This window comes from Homalodisca vitripennis, chromosome 4, assembly GCF_021130785.1.
Source record: "Homalodisca vitripennis isolate AUS2020 chromosome 4, UT_GWSS_2.1, whole genome shotgun sequence".
Classification (NCBI taxonomy): Eukaryota; Metazoa; Arthropoda; class Insecta; order Hemiptera; family Cicadellidae; genus Homalodisca; species Homalodisca vitripennis.
In genome coordinates, this window is record NC_060210.1 from 152,463,675 (window position 1) to 152,484,826 (window position 21,152).

General features: G+C 32.7%; 1 protein-coding gene across 2 annotated transcripts in view; it reads right to left on the minus strand.

The window, feature by feature from the left end:
- Positions 1 to 21,152, minus strand: part of LOC124360347 (polycystic kidney disease and receptor for egg jelly-related protein-like) — a 135,743-nt gene that overhangs the window by 85,557 nt on the left and 29,034 nt on the right. For both annotated transcript variants that reach the window (XM_046813897.1, XM_046813898.1), the window contains exon 4: positions 10,712 to 10,894. The gene's annotated coding sequence lies outside the window, so the exon portion shown is untranslated. The remainder of the gene's footprint in view (positions 1 to 10,711; positions 10,895 to 21,152) is intronic.

Here is a 21,152-nt window from a genome sequence, read left to right on the forward strand (position 1 = left end):
TCCAGCCCATTCATTAACATTGCCGTAATTTAAACAAAACCAATTATCTTAGTTATAGTGTATAAAAAATATATTTAAAAATTAAAAATAAATTTCGCAACTTTTATTGATAGATAAATAGAATGATAGATAAATTGTGATTGATTTAATTAATTTGAAATAACGATAATAAAAGGTGTATAGACTGAGAATGGTTTTTTTTAGGTTTTAATTATGAATAATGGTTACATATTAATAATTAATAATATTTATTACGAATCAGCGAGTTTAGAGCAGTTAGAGCTCTTTTTGTTTTAGGGCTCATATTACGTTCCCCCAAGGTATGATTCAATTTCTTAGTATTATGTTTAGTTCAACGGAAACAAAATTAGTAAAAACATTTATAAAAATAATATGAAATTAAGACATTATAATTTTCAATTAGATTTAAGTCTGAGAATAATTATTAGGCATTTGGCAGTAAGAATGATACATACTATAAATCTAAAAGTGTTACAATTAATCACATTTTAAGTTTAGATTATCAGTCCAAAACCGTAATGTTAGGAAACTTTTATATTGCAAATAACAAAACGTATTGACTGATTAGGAAAATATTTATTGACCCATATACAATAATGCTCTGCAAATTATTACATACTTTTCTCATTTAATATGACAAAACACAAACGTATTGATGCAGTCTTATGTTTGCATATAAATATGCATACCGAATGCATACCGCATGCATACTGACTTCACTAACAAAACAGTTAGGTTGGTTTAGAAAACGGCCATATAAAAAATCAATCAATATTTATGTGCAGAGTCATGATTCACATATATATCAACCGTCAATAACAAAGTATTCGAGTTACATTATTTTTAATTCTCGCCCCATCAGGATCACATTCAAACATACAATTCATGCTATTTTCATCGCTACATCGCTGAATTCAATCTCTTGATTGGGCTATCTCCCAGTCAAATGCCAAAAACTTGGTAACATTATAAAATGCTTGCGACGCCAAAAAGCGTTTAATTAGAGTTGTGAGCACCTCGGGTATTACGGCATTCTTTACCAAATTTTGCAGCTTGTTTATGAAGTGAACGATGCCTGTGAGGGCAGATGTTCGTAAACTACCGTTCTGTATCTACCAGTTCGGTAGTTTCCCCTGCCTCAGGTCTCATACGAATATACGGCTTTTCCAGTTGTCATGGCACATTTAGAAATAAATTAAATTATGTACAAATGTATTAAATATAACGGAATATTTCATTCTTTAAGAATTTAAAAAATATTTAGAGCATTGAATGACTAAAACTTTATTACAATTTCTGCATCTGATTTGAACATATTTACTAAGGAATATATATACAGTATATATATATATATATATATATATATATATATATATATATATATATATATATATCTTACAATTATTGGAACAGAGAAACACGCAGTTTTGAAACGCATTTGTTATAATACTAAATAATTACGTTTTTGGAAAATTTTTTAATATTCCTAGATTTGCTGTTATTATGGGAAATATTTTATACAAACAAGCGAAGAAATCAAACTTCAAATGCTTCAAAATATGCAACAAAAATATTTTTCATAACATACGTACAGGCATAGAGTGAAATGTTTCAGAACTATATATATATATATATATATATATATATATATATATATATATATATATATATATATATATATATATATATATTTTATATTCTTATATACAGGGTGCGGCATTAAGTAACCGAATACTTAACTATGATCATATGGCATACCATTTTAAAGCCTATTAAATGGCAAAGTTTTTAATATCACTTGACACATTCTTGTGTACAGGGTGTGGCAAAAAGATGGGGTTCAATGATATTTCAGTTTTTCTTAAACTTAGCAACTTTGCCATTTGAATCGAGCTGAAGCTTAATGTTCTTTTCTTACCGTTTGAACCGATAACTTTTTCAAATTGATTTACGTACAAAAACACGGGTTTTTTGGAAAAACATAAAATAATCTTTTTCAGATTTTTGGAGTTAGACTTTTTTATAACCACCATTGTATCACATTTACATTGCTTTATAACCCAAAAATTTTTGTCACACCAAGAGCCACTCACCCTGTATATATATATATATATATATATATATATATATATATATATATATATATATATATATATATATATAATGTTTTGCAATTTTAGTCGTTACAAGAATGCCTTAATTTTGTGTATGATAAAATAAAGGACTTTGATCCATATCGAAATGTTGCGGATGGAATGTATCCTAAAGGATTTGGTTGTAAAAAATTGATAAATATCACTGCTATTTAAATAAAAAAAATTATATGAACCATTAGTTCATATCTTTTTAGGTTAAATTTAAAATTACCCTCAAAATTCTCCAAATTTTTGCTATTAAGTGTAAAAATATAATACACATTTTTATATGACAAAAACAGCAATCAATACGAAAATATATGAAATATTTGGTAAATTCTGGCTGTGGATCTGAATTTGAAGACTAAACTGTTAAAAAGTTACAAAACTTTCATTTGTAGATATATTTAAATCTATGGTTTCATCTATAGAAAAGTTAGTAAAAAATTAAAAATCATATTTTAAATATAACTAGCGGGCCCGGCGCGCTTTGCTGCGCATTTCAATAATTTTTTGCAAAAGTTGCCCGCGGCTTCGCACTCAATTTCCCGTTGAAAACAGTACACTATATTCACTTATTCTTTTTCTATCACATTCTAAACATTGCTGAGATAATTGATAGTCGTTCCATCGTGAGCCTCTTGGGCGTATTATGAAGGTATGTACCATATTCCTGCCTCTATCTAGCTGTTACCCACGGCTTCGCACGCAAATCTTAAGAACCGAAGTCCTTATATTACTTAGTAAATTTTTTTTTTAATATAATAAATTTTAGATTAAATTAGTTATATCTCCGATGCCACGATTGAGCTTGCTTTGTTGTCTCGATCGAGAGAATATGTACACACGGAGTTTTGAGAACCATACTTCTGTCAAAAAAAAACAACTAAGGTTGATTTTATAACATTCTTTATATTTGTAGCCAACGTAAGATAGTAATTATGATATCTGCATTGCTCTTCTGATTAAGCATGAGCATGGTTTATATTAAATAAATATTGCAGTTAAAGGTGAATTTTTACGTCAAATTTGAATTGTATTATCTGGATAGTAAAGTCTATGTTTAACAGTGATTGCAGAAACAGTTTAAACAAAATTTGTCGTTTCTCTTAAGCTTACTCTATGCTTTAAAACTATAAGTGTAATATATGTTTACAAAGAACAGCTGATTAAAAATTTGAAAAGACGTTAACATATGTTTGCTGCAATGCATTTCTTATGGGTATTTCTGTAACCAGTGGGGCGGAATCCTGAATCGGGAAAGGGATGGGCATAGCTTATAAACCTTCTCCGTGGAAAAATACATATACGTACAAATTTTCATCATGATCGGTCCAATAGTTCACGATTCCATAAAGGACAAACATACAAACATTCATTTTATATATATATAGATTATAACTTTAGAAATAAAAGTTAAACCAATATTTGCTTTTGTAAATTTCAACACATTTAATTATAATCGTATTTTAATCTTAAACAAACGGAAAATAGACTTGAAGGATCTAGCAGTAAGAAAATATTCGAATTATAAAATTAAGTACTGATATAGCCATGACTTAACAAAACTTGATAGTATTAATTAATATTTATAAAGTGTAAACAAAAATTGTTTGATCTAAAAGAAAGAAATAATGATTTTATTTAGAATAAATGTAAAGAATTAATTGAAAACCCAGACGGAACTTAATATTTAAAGAGAATAAGTGGACCTTTAAATGATCCCAATGCAAATTTACAGTTTGAGTACTAGGTTTGCAGTACCTGGGTCCTGTCATAGCTTGTAAAAAAATAAAAAGAGGAAATCTCATTGCAAAGAAAATGAAGAACCTTGTATATGAAGCTGCAATGGAACATGATATTTTTATGCAAATCAGAGATACAAACATTAGACATATTATATACAAAAGTTTACTAAATTAAGCCATTGATCGATTTATAAGGAATGCGAGTTGAGGTAAACATTTTTGTACTTGCAAAAGCTGGAACATTGTTTTTATAGTGAAAATATCAAATTGTAGCTTAATAAATGGAGGAAAGTTCTGTGAGCGATTAAAAATGGCTTATTGAAAGGTTTGTTAGATTTGGAAGGATATCCTAATTTAAAAAATGTTGTATCTTATGTTGAAAAAGCTGCTCCAATTGTGGTTTTGATATATGTGGTAAAATATGTTTTGATAAACATATTTTAAATTGGTTAGATAAAAATTAGAAGATAGTGTTGGATATAGATTGGATAGTTATGTAAAATCAAACATTACAAATGTTGTATGTATAATATTTGGAGAATTATAACGTATGTGTTAGGATACTATACATTTTAGAGGAATTTTAATACGAAATAGTTTATTTAAAACTGTACAAATATTATATGTTGAAGAGTGAAAAGGGTTTATATTGGGTTTTTTTTAATTAAAAAAGGTAAAATTACATATTATATTTACCTGTATGGAATAATTGAAGATGAACGTTGTACAGAATTAATAAAATATTTTATAGATCTCAGTTATTACAATAATTTTCAAATAGCCCTTTCTTTTGGTTCTGGACCTTTGAGCCGTTCGTCTACTTCTCTGAGTAGTGAAAGAAATAAGAAGACAACTCAATGGTGAAGGTGTCGGGGAATGGACCATATACCGCGAGTCATTAGATTGCTACTTCTGCTATACACCTAGTGTTACTGCCGACCAGTCTAGCTTTAGGCAAGTTCAGTAAGGTGTGGAAAGGATGGGTCGTAGAGTAAGAGCTGATCTCTGCCTAGAGTTTCCAAAATACGCACAACCTACGAGGATTGGCAAAGGTGCCTCCGAGATATAAATTCTCACGAGGGAGGAATAGGTGGAGTACCATGGCAAGATATCAGATCTTTTGTTAGGGAAGGGTCATGTGGACGAAATTGTTTCCGCGCTTTTGGGTACAGGTTCTGAGATGAAGGTTATAAGCGGCGAAGTAGCCGACCACCTCCAAAACGCTGAATGTTATTCTGAAGCCGTGTGTAATACACTTTGGATCGCGGATGGACGAACTGAGAGGATTATGGAGATATTCCAAACATTAGAGGAGGCTTAGGACTTGGGAAACCTTGCATATCCCCTCTTTAATATTAGATTACACATTTGGAGTGGATATAATTAGGAGTTAGAATCCGATGGAGATTTTGTCTGAGATTCTTAGAGTGTGTGGTTACTGATGCAGAGTTTAAGAGTGGGTTTAATGGTTGTGCTAACTCTGATGACATTGGTAACAATGGGTAATAATGGTAATAGTAAACTCTTTGGACCGTCTCAAGGGGTTTTAGATAACCCAAAGGAATATGTATAGTCCTATAAGAAGAGGATCAGTGGTGAAACCCCTGAATTGTCACTCCGGTATCAGCGGCAGTAGTGTCCACGCTGAGCCAGATTTTAGAAAGGGAACTTCGACTAGTCTATCAAGTTGTAGATAAGTATCAAGTGTTGCAGCATGTGATCCAGCTAGAGGAAAGAGTAGTGCCCATAAAGCAATGCCATTATTCTTGGACATTAACAGTGCAGACACTGGGTAACGAAGTGGAAGGAGCATTTTGAGGAACGAAATCGTGGAGGCTTCCACTTCATCCTGGTGCTCTCCCATTGCTATGGTAAGAAAATCGTCATGGACATTTTGGTTTTGTATTGATATGCGTAAGGTCATTGATGCCTGCAGAACGCTTTGCAGTTTTCCGGGTCTGGGGAATTGGCACAGGAGATTCGTGGAGAGTTTAGTGACGCTGACACGAACGCTAACTAAATTCCTCAAGGAAGAAATGAAGTAGTGGTGCGACCAGAAATATTAGGCTGCATGTCACGAGCTGAAACTTGTTTTTATTCTTTGGTTATCGTTTCTGGATTATTTCCAAGAAATGTGTTCTCAAGTGGACGCCTCTAACGAAGGTCTAGGAGCTTCATGACTAAATTCCAGCCTGGTGTGGAGGTATCTATTGCTTACGTTAAGTCGATTACTTTTCGACCAAGTACCAGGAAAGAAATTTCTCTACCTCCGAGAAGGAGTGTTTGGCACTGGTCAGGGCAGCTCTAAAGTTCCGACCATAATGTTGTATTATATATCTTTTTACCGCTTTTTGTAACTTATCAAGTGGCCCTCAAATGGCATAGCCTATAGCAATACGGCACCTTACATTCTGCAATCTACTTTGTATTCTTGGTGGAAGTGAGTAGCTTTTAATGGAAAAGACATTTTTTATACTTCCACATTCAATTTATTTAAAAATCGCTTTCGCCGGTTAAGGCATCATCAGTTTGATATTCTTTAAAGAAAACCCATATGTGTAAAATAGAATAAACATATGATAAAAAAGAAAAAAATTTAAAACTAACTGTAAATACCAAAAACTAATAATTATAAAAGAATTATGTAGAAAAATATGGTTTGCAATTCATAATTTTGGAATAGATTTCTTTTTTCACTAATAGTATAAAAATATCACTGAAATTTACGGAAGGTTGGGAAATACAATTATCTTTTAAAACTGTCAAATACGCACTCTCAATTTTATTTCTTTTAGTCCAGGAAGATTCTTTAAACACTAAACTAGACGATTCAAAATTTATATGATGATTTTCCTTTACGGCATGTTCAACTAATTTAGGTTTTTCAATGTTTTCTTTTTTATAATTATATATATGTTTTTTACCCTAATTTCCACAGGTCTTGATGTTTGACCAATATACGTCTTGTTGCAACCACAGTCAATTTTATATTTCACATTCTTGGTTTCTTGTTGTTTTTTTCGGTTTTTATTTTGTTAAGTAGCTTCTTATATTATTTTGGGACTTAAAAACAGAGCGGACGTTAAATTTATAATTTATCCTACGAATATTTTCTGATGTTCCTTTTCCATAAGGAATAGTTACGGTAGTGAGATAATTAGGATTGTCTTTTTTGGTAATTTGCTTGCAACTTTTGTTTTTAGCCTTAGCTCGTTCAATAATTGACGGAGGGTAGTTGTTTTTAATCAAAAGTTCTGTAGTATAATTTTCCTTTAAAATTTTATCTTTGTTATCAGTTACCAAATTATTAATCTTCTCGAACAAACTTTGTACTAATCCAATTTTCACATGTTGAGGATGATTTGAATTATAATTAAGGTACTGTCCACTGAAAGTTTTCTTGTAAAATAATGTTGTTTTAATTGTGTTTTTGTTTTGTTTTTGTTATCAAAATATCAAGAAATGGAATTTCACTGTTACCCTCATTTTCAATAGTAAATTTTATCGATGGTCTAATTGAATTGATGTGTTTTAAAAATTCGTCTTGGATGTTAATTTTATTTTCCCATACACAAAACACATCATCAACATACCGTAACCAAATTTTGGGTTTAATACTTCAATTTCAAAATCGATTTGTTAGAAATATTAAGAACAAACTGATTATTATTTGTCCTGGTTATTATCGGAGGAAGGTAATTCGGAATCAGAAAAAGGACATATTATTTTATTGAAATTACAAAGCCTTACAATCTTTGATACTTCTTTAGTAAAAACATTATGAATCGTATCACTGACAATATCAAAAGTTTCTGCTTGAAATATATCTAATTCAATGGGATGTAATCTCAAAATGAGTGGTTCATGAATAATTTTATGATTATGTACTAACATTACTCTTAATTGATACCACAGTTTGATCTCTTCTGTTAGCCATACTTTCTTAGCCTTATATAAGGCAGGTTTTGAGGTACGAGATTCAGAGTTAATTCTGATTTGAAAATAATTACGAAATATATTTAACTTACGGCATTGGTTATTGATCCAAATATGTTGTGTGCATAATTTTTGTTTTGTTTTAAGTTTCTTGTACAAAACACATAGTGGTCCTGTGTCGAATGTTTAAATTTATTTAAAAGGCGAAAGCGCTTTTTAAATAAATTTAATAAGGAAGTATAAAAAATGTCTTTTCCACTAAAATTCTGCAATCTAATCCGTCCAAAGAGTGAAAAGTGACATTAAGGCCTTGATATCGCAGTTTTTAAAGAAGAACCACAGAAGCTGGGACTCGCAACTTGGAGAATTCCAATTTGCAGTAAATACACCTGCCATACTCTGTATGGTATGATAACCTTGCTAACCTATTTGTGGTCCTTCGATCAGAAAAGTAACACTACCTACAGATGAAATATTTTAGAAAGTTCACAGCTTATGGAAAAAGATTCTCAAGTAAATTCACCATATATTACGGAACACCTTGATAAGTGGACATGAAAATCAATCGAAGTACCCATGGCGAATCTAATTTTTTATCACTGACGTGTCGAGAGGGGCTTTATGAAATTATAGACTTCTCTTTCTTTGAGTCCGTAAATAGGGGCGTATGTCGTCGTCATTGATCACAAGGTCCTAAGGTCACTAATAGCCTGACTGGCCGAGAGGAGCTTGTGAACGTAGTTATTGTTCTAAACAAACTGTACTACCTCTAAGCAAGTTCTCGATCGATATCTTCTAGCAGCAGTTCGACTACATTTGGGACAACAGTACCGTCAACCACGGTAACCCACAGCGCTGCAATGGAGATTGTGGAACCGCATCATGAACCGAACATCCTAGCAGGGTCTTTACACCATCCTGAGTACGAACCGAGGGTAGACCTGAGGACATTGTTAGGACAGAATGGAGATGTTTTTTCCGAATCTCTTTCGTGAAAACGTAACCTGCATCGGTCGCACAATCCCATCGCACGGAGGGGCAACGAGTTAACGAGAAAGGAAACAGGAGCATTCTTCACGGAGACGCATCCGCGCACAAAAGAGGGTAAAACTCTGGCCACAAAAGATACCACAATTCCTTGTTGGAGCAAGACCAAATCCCCGAGAGAAGTGTGGCGCTGGCTCGTAACGATTCGAGGAGGACGATTGGTCTATACACTAGACCAGGCAGAGGAAAATGAAAAGGTAAAACCGGTAGGCGACAGGCTTCACGTCCTTGGGCCAGGAGTCAAGAACTTCACCGACGGGTGCTGACAAATGACGTAGTTCCCCAAAGTAACACCATGTCGTCAGTGCCCACGGGTGCATTGAAGAAAAACTTATTTAAGGTGCCATTACACTCGGTTAATCCTTTCGGGGGTCCGAACGTGCGAATTTAGTTATCGGCAAAGGAAGAATCGGTGACGGCGAGTACAGAAGCTGGATAGAACTTTATTCCGAATGGGTATTGTCAAGTTAAACGATTGCTACTGATTCTTTTGGTGGATTGTTTTGTTTAATTGTTTGCCTCCAGTTTGTGGCTAACGTTTGTAAGAAGTGTTCCTGTTTTATTTTCTTAATCACCAATACATATGCCTGCAGCCACGAGACTGGACGTCCCCATCTAACGGTTTAGGTCTCTTCGGGTAAAGTTTGTTTTAAGCTTCGTTTATGCTGTTATAGCTTACCACGCTATTAAACATAGAGCCAAATAGTTACATAGTACCGCAGATAAAGTTACAGACGGTACTACCAGATGCCACCTAACTCGTAACGCCAACAGTGGTAAATGGATTTATAAATTAAAATCTCACTGACTAACCTATTCAATTTGTTTTAACCTCAAAATTGTTTTTGGTGATTACCATTAGTTTATTTATATTTTAGGTTTGTTGAAATTTTATTCATTGCTCAAGTAAGAGTGAGAGAGTGAAAGCTAATAAGAGTTATTTTGAAATCCATATTGTTCTACCAAGATTTGTTTTAGTTTTGGTTTCTTTTAAATTGTAGAGATAATTTTAATGTAATAGTTTTGCTATATTTTTCTATTAGTGATGATTAACTTGTCTTCTTATTTTGTATGCTATTCAGTTACATGTAAACCTTCGTTTATCCCGGCCCTATGGTTGTAGGTTTCGACTTTCAATGAGTCTTAAATTGCAATCCTAGGATACTACGTAGTTTTAGTCGTGGCTGTAGGTGAACGTTAACGGTCGAGTCGTTCGGTAAGCTTAAGGCTGCGTTTGGGGTTTTGCAATCTCGTTTTGGGCTTAATACGATCGTAAGTAATTGTTTAACGACGAAGCGAGCTGTATGTGCGGATAAGCGGACGGCATTTTGGAGTTACCATCCATATCTTTTAATCATTGAGAGTGGAAACCCATTTCTCTGAGTGCAGTTCGCGGTTCTCAGCTCGAGGTATTGGAAACATTATCAGTAGTTTGAGAGAAAATTTGTCAACTTTCCCTGTGCCTGTGATGATAAAACCGTCTAGCTCGGGTTTACCCGGTGATTTCGATCACCATTTAATTAGCTACCAACTCAATTCCGTGGCGCGGGCTAAGGTTTCTTTACTGAGTTTTTTAGTCGACTACGACGACACCTGAAGTTTATATCATTGTGCGTTGGGCGATCCATGGCAACTCACTCTTGCGGCAAATTGTATCGGTTTTTTTGGAATATTTTCAATGAATAATACGATTCATAATAAAAATAAAATAAAAATATTGCTAGTACCCAATCACTAGGAAATGACTTATAGGTTATTCCACTATTAAACTAATATAAATGTTACTAACAATTAAATGATTGTGTAAACTATTTCCTAACTTACATATGAAAAGTTTATTGAAGATTTTCCAACTTGAGCATTTTCTTACTTCAAGCATAATCTTATATCTGTGAAATTCCAATTTAAATGGTTTGTATTGTAAAGATGTAATGGCCGTGTATTCATTCATCGGTGGAGTATTGTCTGAGTGTAGATTGTATCTAGGTCGACAGTCCCTTTTTCCGGCTGCAATATAATAAAACGACATTTAAAAAATTACATTTTCAAAACCACGTTGAACTAACAACAATTATAATTTTCAACGTATATTAGTATTTTATGTAGAACATGACTAACTTTTTGATGAGTAGACTAATTCTTAGAACCTATCTTTTATGTGCATTCGATACAAAGTTAGTACAAAGAGTTATCTTCAGGATACAGTCTATGACTTTTATAAAACAAAACAAGACCAACGCAATAATGTATTTAACATACAGGACTGCCTCCTTAATAGTAATATTTTAAGTACATTTATGTTTAATGGGGAAAAGCGAAGTAACTAATAACCTACTGTAACAATATTCCAGTGTACTATTTGTTTGAGGACCACTTTAGTACAGGATCTACGGGGGCTTATCATAAATAAAAGTATTATAAAATCTCATTAGTAATTATTAATAGTATACGGACCCAAGGCATAACGAAAATATTGTCTTTGCTTCCCGTGTTGTGAAATATGGTTGTTCCTTAGCAAGGAGAGTCGCACGGAAAACAATAGCATTTCCGTACCAATATACGTAGCACTGTGTAAAAATTATTTTTTATCAAATAGATGCACTATAATGATAGTTATGATGTGTATAGGCATATAATTAATGATAAAAGAGCTTAATCAGAAAATATTGAAGAACATATTTTTTATTATTATTTAAATGTTACTAAAATTATACTTATAGTTTCAACTAAAACTTACAGTAAATTTCCTTAGAGCTCAACATTTTTTCAATTATTTATAACGAAAATAAATCTACAAATTCTATTCACATGGTTTCTATTACACCAGGACAGCATCGTCTTAAATGGAAGAACAAATGGCTTCATGTTTTGGTTGGAAATTCCCTGTAGTTTATTCTCGTCATAATGACATAGAAATGAACTATAAAAACATTATCATAATCTTTTTGTAACAAATTTAACTATGTGTAGTGTCATACACATTTAATAAAATTTTTTGAAACTTGTATTATGAATATTATACTAAATTAAAGTATTTTGTTGTTGTCATTTACCGCGAATAAGGAACATTTATATTTGGATTGCGTAATGTTTAGATTCCAACTATTAAGAAATTTATGTAAAAATGTAATAGTATTACTATTTACACTAGTTTCTGAAATTATTCATCATGCTGCGCGTAACAATTTGATTCTACATTTCATTTGGTCCTCATCAGCTTTTTCTTAATTTCGTGTCCTTATTAAGTAATAGTTTGAAGTTAAAAAGAAACTAAAGGAATATTTTCGAAATTAAAAATTAGAGATTCTTGTAAAGATGCCTTCAGGGAGCTTTGATTAGTGACCTAGCTCTGTCTCTATATCCTTGTGGTGGCGGTGTACTGCTGATTCAAGTGTAACTTGGTCCAAGGAATGAACGTTCACCAATACTGGACTATAGGCAAGGACAACTTCCGCGTACAACAAAGAACTGCAATAATCAAACGTGTGCCGTCCGAGATTGGTGTCAAGCTTATCAATATACTCCCTGAAGACTTGAAACAAGTAAATGACCCCAAACAATTGAAAGCTCGTATAAGGCACCTTTTCATGTTGAGGGTGTTCTACTCAGTTAATGAGTTTGTAATAAACCGCTGGGGTAGGGTCAAAACTAACCCGATCAATCCTCTGGTTCTGATGTATGGCATGTGAGGTGAGAGAAATTGTTTCTGCATGGGTGACTGAGTGCATTTATTCGTAAAATGTTACGTGACGTTTGTATGTAATTGTAAAATTTTGTTGCTGCAATAACCAGTTATTGTTATTATTATTATTATTGTTCGAAGCTTTGATAAAAATTTTGCATTTTTTACCATCTTCATTACAAGAGAAACAGGAAAATTAGATATTTTAAACGATTATTTCATCGTTAACGTAAAGCTATTGTCCGCCAAAATATTTCTTCAAGTCTAGAAATAAGAAACAGTCACTGGGGCCAAGCCTGGTAAATATGGTTGACTTTTGTAATTATTGGAAATTTAATTACATAACTCTGGCCATTCCGCGAGGATCTAAAAGACAGTGGTCATAATCTCAGTGAACAACTCGGCCATCTTCGCCTTCTTCGGAGCCCGTTTACTTCAAAAATCCGTTGCTTTGAATGTTCTTTTGTTTAAGCAAACAGTTTTAGTGATATATCCATGTTCCATCAATAGTTATACATTAACCGAAAATTGCCAAATCAGATTTAGAATCCACCACATAACTGTGTTTATTCTTCACTGTGAGTAAACTCCGCTCAAATATTACCGAGATTTTTTATATTAAATTATTTTTCAAAATTAAAATCACCATCTTGCGATTAGCCTGTGGACTCAACTATATCACGCACTTCAATTCGTCGATTAAAATCGTATCGTGAATTTGTTTATAATTTTAACAGTACATCAGGATCTGCATTCATCTTTTCTTGATTTACCTTCACGTTGAAACTAGTTTATCCAATTTAAAAGAGTTTCAAACACATGAGCAGATGTGCCATGACATATTTTAAACTCAGATTTGAATTTTATTTGCTTAAACCCTTTCAATACAAGTGTTTAATTATTACTCGAAACGGAATTTCAACCATATTTATAGATAAACTAAGGTTGTTTACTCAATAGACAACAATTAAACTATGTGATAGACACAGTTTAAAATTATACAGCTGGCTTGATAGAACTTCTACTTAATGGAAAGAATTTATTTCCGATACTATGATCGCCATTCCTTCGAGTTTAGAAATATTTATTGAACGACCCTTGTATTACTATCCGACTGGCAGAGTAGAGATGTTCGGTGGCAGACAGATTTTACGCAGAGTAAAAAGACTTCCATAAATACTGGTTGTTACTTAATATGATAATTTCTTATGTATGCATATACTAGGTTATTAACAATAAATAACGCAATATTTTATCATTTTGTTTTAAAATCTTTACACACACACAATTTAAGGCACATTTTAAAAACATAGAATATCAAAATTTAGTTTGAGAAGATTGTAAATTTTTAATTTAGTAAAAAGATTCAATTCATTAATTATTAAAAAATTATAATACATATATTTTATATTTACAGAATATAGTTTGGATTGTTAAATATTAAGAAATCCATAAAATGGTAACATTTACAAAATAAATATTAAAGTATTGCAAAAATATTTATACATAAGATTATATTAGTACATTCAGAAAGTAATAAAAAGCATAAAAAAGAAATTGTTATTAAAAATAATAAAAGACTTGATGTAGTGACTGAGAGACCTAAAACTTTGACCTAAATCCCTATCTTGTTCGTAGACCCGATTCTCTCCTATTCTTTTTGTGTGCTGTTACTCTTGTTCCATACACACACACACATACACACACACACACACACACACACACACACACACACACACACACACACACACACACACACACACACACACATCTATTCTCTCTTATTTCTATGACTTAATTATGTATGGAACAAGAGTAACAGCACACAAAAAGAATAGGTAAGAATCGGGTCTACGAACAAGTAGACTACTATTTAACGTAATACCTAAAATAAAATTTTGTCTGCAATGAATAAATAAAAGTGAATCTGTTACTGGAAATATTTTCTAAAATATGTTGTCGTACAAAATGTTAGCATACATAAATTATTTTATTATACAGATATATATTAAATATTTTTACCTCCCTTTTAACCGACGTAACGATTCGTACCAGATATGGCATATATAATACTTGTGGCTCAAGTAACGTTGATTATTAATTTTAACTCACGCAAAAATTATCGAACAGTAAAATATAGTTTTATTGTTTTGAACTTTTCGGATGTGTTACCAATGTGGAGGCAGCGGTGGGATAGAACAACTTTGTGACAGTCTTACCGTAATAGTCAATTAATTTCCTGACGCCGAAATTCCAGTGAGCAAGAGAACAATTAAATTAATAAAACAATGTCTAGCAACTGTATTTGAAGTTAGATTTTTCGAAAATGTTAAGGAAAGCGTGCAAAAGGAGAGGATTGAATTGGATGAATAAATCTACACGTGATGATGCCGACCGAGAAAGAAAGTCATGGGACAGCATATGTTGACATCTTCGCGTTCCCCTACACGTCACCAGTCTGGTTGGCGAAGCAACAGGTATTGTGACATGCTTTAAATAGGGAGCGGAGTGAAGCAGATGTCAATCTTCAACTGTGTTGCCTCTGGCAACCAAAGTAAACTTTTTACGATGATGATTATTGAGCCTTTGTTATCATTCAGAAATTAAATTAAATAGCAAGGAGAAACATTAGCTATAACTTTTTTAAGGATAAACGTAGAATAGCTTGTAATAATTAAGTCATAGAATTAAGAGAGCATAGAGATGTTGATGTGAAATAGATAGGTTAATGTGAGATGGAGTATTGAGTACATTAAGTATGTTATTTCGATTTTATATTTATATTCATCCCATTAATCCCATTCATCCCATTTATCTAACACTAAGTAAAAATTGCGTATTTTAATATCGTACCTTCAAGGCTACTTTCTCATTTTGAAATTAAGATACAATTTTAACGCCATAATATTTATTAGGGGGTGCCAATGTTTGTAGAGAAATATTATTATACTTTTCAAACATAAAAGAGCCACCAATCTTTATATGTCCTAGCTTCAATAAAGTTATTTTGTGGGATTAAACTATTGCTCTTACAGAAAATTATAGAAATTTTATAATTGTTGGTCGTTTGGAAATAAAAATAGTATCGTGAGTTATCAAAGTGATAAAATTAAGTCAAATGTGTTTTTGAATTTTTAATCTAAAATTGTTATTTTACATTAGCCTACATGTACCTTCTTCTATAAAAGATTGTTAATTATATGAGTCGACGTAAATGATGAATTATCTAAATAATCAGCATCCAACAGCAATCCACATAGGAAGATGTAATATTGTGTAATATTGATATTGATTGATTGATATTGAGAGAGAAGGGATGGAAATAACAAAGACGTGTTAGTTGAAGGAAAAAGACTTGAAAAGGTGAAGGAATTCTGTTATTTAGGAAGTATCATAACAGATAGGGGCACAATAAGAGAAGAGATAGGAAACAGAATATGGAAGAGTGGAAAGTTTTTCAATATGGTGAAGAAGATTGTGTGGAGTTGGAACATTGGGAAAGAATCAAAAGTATTGATGTATAAATCTTATTTCCAACCAATTTTATTATATGGAGCAGAGTCGTGGACGTGGACTAAAAATGATTTAAGCAGATTGCAAGCTGCAGAATTGAGATTTTTAAGAGGGATAGAGAAGACTACAAGAAGAGATAGAATAAGGAACGAAATAACCAGAGAAAGATTGAAGGTAGTTTCACTGCAAGAGACAATGGAAGGAAGAAGAATACAGTGGATGGGGCATGTGAAGAGGATGGGAGATAATAGAATGCCTAGAATAGCACTGGAGAAGGAGGAAGGAGGAAGAAGACCAAGAGGAAGACCGAGAGGAAGATGGGATGACCAAGTGTGGAAAGACATAGAGAGAAGGGGACTACAGAAGATACAGGTGGATGAAGAGGAGACCTGGAAGGATAGACTAAAGTGGAGGAGGCTGTGTACGACGACCCGTGAGAACGGAAACGTCTGACGATGATGATGATGATTGATATTGATTGCCCAATAAAAATTTATAGAATGATTGTATATTGATTATTGATTCCTAACAACGAGCAAAGATTGATTTGATTGGTATTTGATGGGTATCGATATATACTAATAATTTATTTATTGACTTGAAAACCCCAGGGTTTATCCAACAGTTTTTTTTTTAATTTTAATAATAAGTATTAGTTTGATATATTGAGCAATAGATTCAAAAGTGTTTTCTGAATTAAAGTACAGATATTGACACCTAGAATATGATATGCCGCATAAGCAATAAATTTCAAATCATGAGCCATGAACTCTACTATAACATTTGGGTGGTAAACCATTGAGTTCTATAAAGCCTTTGACTCTATTTCACCCAAAGTCAGGTCGATTCATGACATCCTATATAAAAACAGTGTGGAGAATCCTGTGCTAAAGAGGACATAAATGCCAGCATCGAATATGGATGTAACCATTGTTCGTAGCAAACACCATCATTCGAGCTAGTGTCTAGCATAACATGTGATGGTAAGATCTCAACATTCTCATGCCGATCTTCGATATCATTCAAGACGAAAGAAATTCAACTAATACATTAAGACACAAAACTTACAATTCGTAAGATAAAGATTATTTCGTGGATACATTATATGAAAGTCCCAAAAACGCCAAAAACTCGATGAAATTTAATCCCATCTAACAGAAAACTTTGAAAGTTTGCCTATCAGACATTTTTTCTAACTTTTCACTAATACCAGATAATAGAAAGAGAAGACTATCGATCAATTATCTGTTAAAATTAAGAGGATCAATGACAAAACACTGGAAACCACTAATACAACGGAAATGCAAAGAATATTAAAATATTAAGCTGACTGGAAAACCATATAGGTATTTGTCAGCGGATTCTACAGTGTTGGCAGATAATCAAGGATCAAATTGAAAAAGAATATTAGAAAAGCATTGAAACCTGGACAAGCATTGAATAAATTAGAAAAGACTAATTAAATTTAAAGAAAAATAAGATATAGAATGTAAAATGTTAGACTTGTAGGAAAATAAGACATGTAACTCATAGAGGCTGCACATAAATGTTATTATTGTAGAAGAAATGGACACAGAGGATCAGAATGTATATGAAAGGCAAAATTCACTAGTCCTGACTGCACCTTCTGCAAGTATCAAGGTCATCTAATTGATCGATGAAGGAACAGTGAAAGAGGTCAGACCTCAGGGAACGGTTATGCCACAAAAAACACCGAACTGTTAAAATACAGCGAGACAACCGGGTACGCCGCTGGTAATCCTTTAACGAAGTAAATCTGAATCTACACAAGGTAGCCTTGTACAGGCGAAGAAAAATCTTAATTTCCATACATAATTGAGCACGAAAACAAGTTAGTACTAGTTGAAGGAACTTCTGGGAGAGTGGATGCGTGATAATTGATAATTTGACACAAATGTCTACGATAGAAAAAAGGGCTATCCAGGCACACCTTGAGCTAGTTACCAAGCAGACCGTAACATTTTAAGTAGATTCCGATCATTCTATGAATACATATGTGAAACATGAAAATCAAAAACTTTCAAAAATAACAAATTAGGAACAAAGTCGCCTTTACAGAATCAGCATGCTTTAAAGTTAATGGAATTTATTTAGCCAGAATTCTATCCAAAGTAATAACTTATTGTACGAAATTAATTAAAACAAGTCCGGAAGATTTATTTCTGCATAACAAGAATTTGCTCTATAAGAAGAAAAACCCATTTAAAAACAAAGGCCATAGCTGAACCAAACATTTTTTAGCACAATTTACAGTATGGAACACGTTCTTAAAGTAAGTAATTTCTATACAGCATTAAAAATGAATTGAGAGATTTTTCAAATTAAAATGTATCCGGACAACCAAGAATAACGAGTTTTTCAATACTTCAACAAGACATAAAGAGTACACCACTCTGTAAGTTCTGAAGAGAAAATCTTGTTCCTCATACGTAGTTGACATATTAAGAGTCCTGCAATAGAACAACATGCACAGAATTTATTTTATGTGCTAGAGAAAAATTAACAATTAAATTGCAGTGTACAGCTTATGAAATGTTTAATCACAAATCATGGGCTAGATCCATGTTCAAAAAAGATCGAATCTATAAAGAAGCTTTCCCAAAAGAATGAAAAAGAATTATTCAGATGATTAATGAGATTTTGCAATTACAGACGAATACATGTTCCAAATAAACGGAGATAGCCTAACCTATGAATAAATGAACCAAACAGAACTTGTAATTTCTTTGGACAACATAATGTGAAGCCGATTAAAGAAAAAAGAAAACCTAACCACTGAAATCCGTTTTATCTACACAGACTTTTCGTTACATTTAAGTTGTAGGGGAGAATATATGTCACCATGTGTAGCAACTAGTGCAGTTCAATGCCAGGAAATATACTGTGTAGAGAACATTATATACTAAACTCATTAATAAATTTGAACTCCATAGTGCAGATTTTATTATAATATAACCAAAAGATAACTATTAGCTGCAATTTGGTTAGCTTTTGATGTTAATATTTACGGAATATCGTTTTATTTTCAAACAAACTACAGTATAATCAAAGTTCTAATAACATTGAAGAATTCTTCAATCAGAATAACAATTAGGGCTTTAAAATTAGTTGAATATGATTACAAAATTTACCACAAACCAGGTGTGCAGAACAGAAATGCAAATTGTGTATGTATAGTGGTATAGAAAAATGAGTGTGAAAAATTATCATTATTAAATCTAGTCGCATTTAAAGAAGCTCGAAAGAAAGTGAACCAATATCAAATGCTATTTCATAACAAAGTAATACGACTGAATCATAACATACCTACGAATTGACTTCAAATCATAAAGAATACCATGTTAAGACTTCAAGACAAATAGATGTAACGAAACCAACTATGGAAGATAAAATAAAACCATTAAGAAAGTTCCATGATGTGAGGAATAGATTAGCCTGTGGCTTAGTTACCTTAGCTTTGGGTAGATAGAATAAATAATACATATTGTCTAATATCGGTCTTTTTATAACATTCGGAATACTCAGAGAATTGCCAGACCAACCGGCTGAAACCACAGCTCGAGAATGTGTTCATAACAGCAACTGAGTACCAAGAGACTTAATATTACATACCAAGGAAAACTTGAGAATTTATGAAATTTATTGAAAACAAATAAATTACGAAAACCAGCTTGCCATCCTCTAAGTAACGGGAATACGGAGATATTGCACCGAATCATGCCTCAAATACTGAGTCACTTAATAAAAACAGTCAGAACTGGATGAACTATTATCCATGATAAACAAAGCATACAGTAGCCAACAGTCTACAGGATACATCACTTTTGAGAATTATTACGGGAAAAAATGCCTTTAGAAACCGATATGACGATAACTGACGGCACATAATGTCTACTTAGATTACGTTGAACATTGCCAACCAGGTTAAAAAAACTAGGATCGTTGTGACATGATGAGGAATTTTCCTCCTTTGAAGCAAATCCTCATAAGAATATTAGATAGAGCTTGTACCGTTAATTGTTTAATTAAATTCCATATAATGTAAAATTCACAACCTAGTCAGCCAGTATAATTTAATATTATTTTTATCCAATGTTCCGAAACCAAATTATTGGGCGGAGTAACTACCTAATTGGCACGCGTATGAATATTTTCGTCTAACCCTTTGTAGCAGCCCAACTACGTGACCGATCAGACCTCGCGCGCTTTGTCCGCGAGTCTACGTATCCCACGTGTCTCACGGATCACAGGGCACATATTATTTGAGTAGATGGCTACCAGTTTCATAACTTCTACTCATCTTCTAGTAACCACCGACTAGAAATAACTCTTCATAGACTACAGCGCCATTGTCTCGTGCCAAGACGCCGACATCCGGGTTGTGAGTCTACACATTGCGAAGGGAAGTAAAATCTTGTCTTATAAAGTAAAACATCGTAGGCATAATTTCAGAGAACATTGGATATTTTAGGCCCACCTAGAATATATACATTTTTAGTTCTTATATTCTAATTAACAGCAACGTGGCAATACATACATTTCATTTACCATCTAAAAGTGGTGCTTTTAAGTTTTAATAAATTAAATCGAACTTATGAGTAAACTTTGCAATTCGAGTATTTATTACTACGACCTCAGAAGTCACCACCCCCATGTGTAATCGTCATACGGTACTCATATTTATTGCGCCAATCTGCTATTGATGTGCCTACTCTGCCATCAGCTGGGTGAAACTGAGAAAAAACGACACAATGTCTGCCAATAAAATAGAATATTTGTCTAAAGATGAGTTAGTATTTGAACTGATATCTAGAGGTATTAAATTCAATAGTGATAGTACAGTAAATGAACTTAGAAAGTCCTTAAGACAGTGTTTGAGAGACAATGTTTTACCTACTGCTGGTAGCCTATTAAAAATGGATCATAATCAAGAAGTACAACTTCTCAGTGAAAAAGTGATTTTATTAGAACATGGGTGCAGTGAATTGAACAGTGATAGTTCACCTTTAGAAATCACTAAATTTCAAGAAAAATGTAAACATTTAAGAA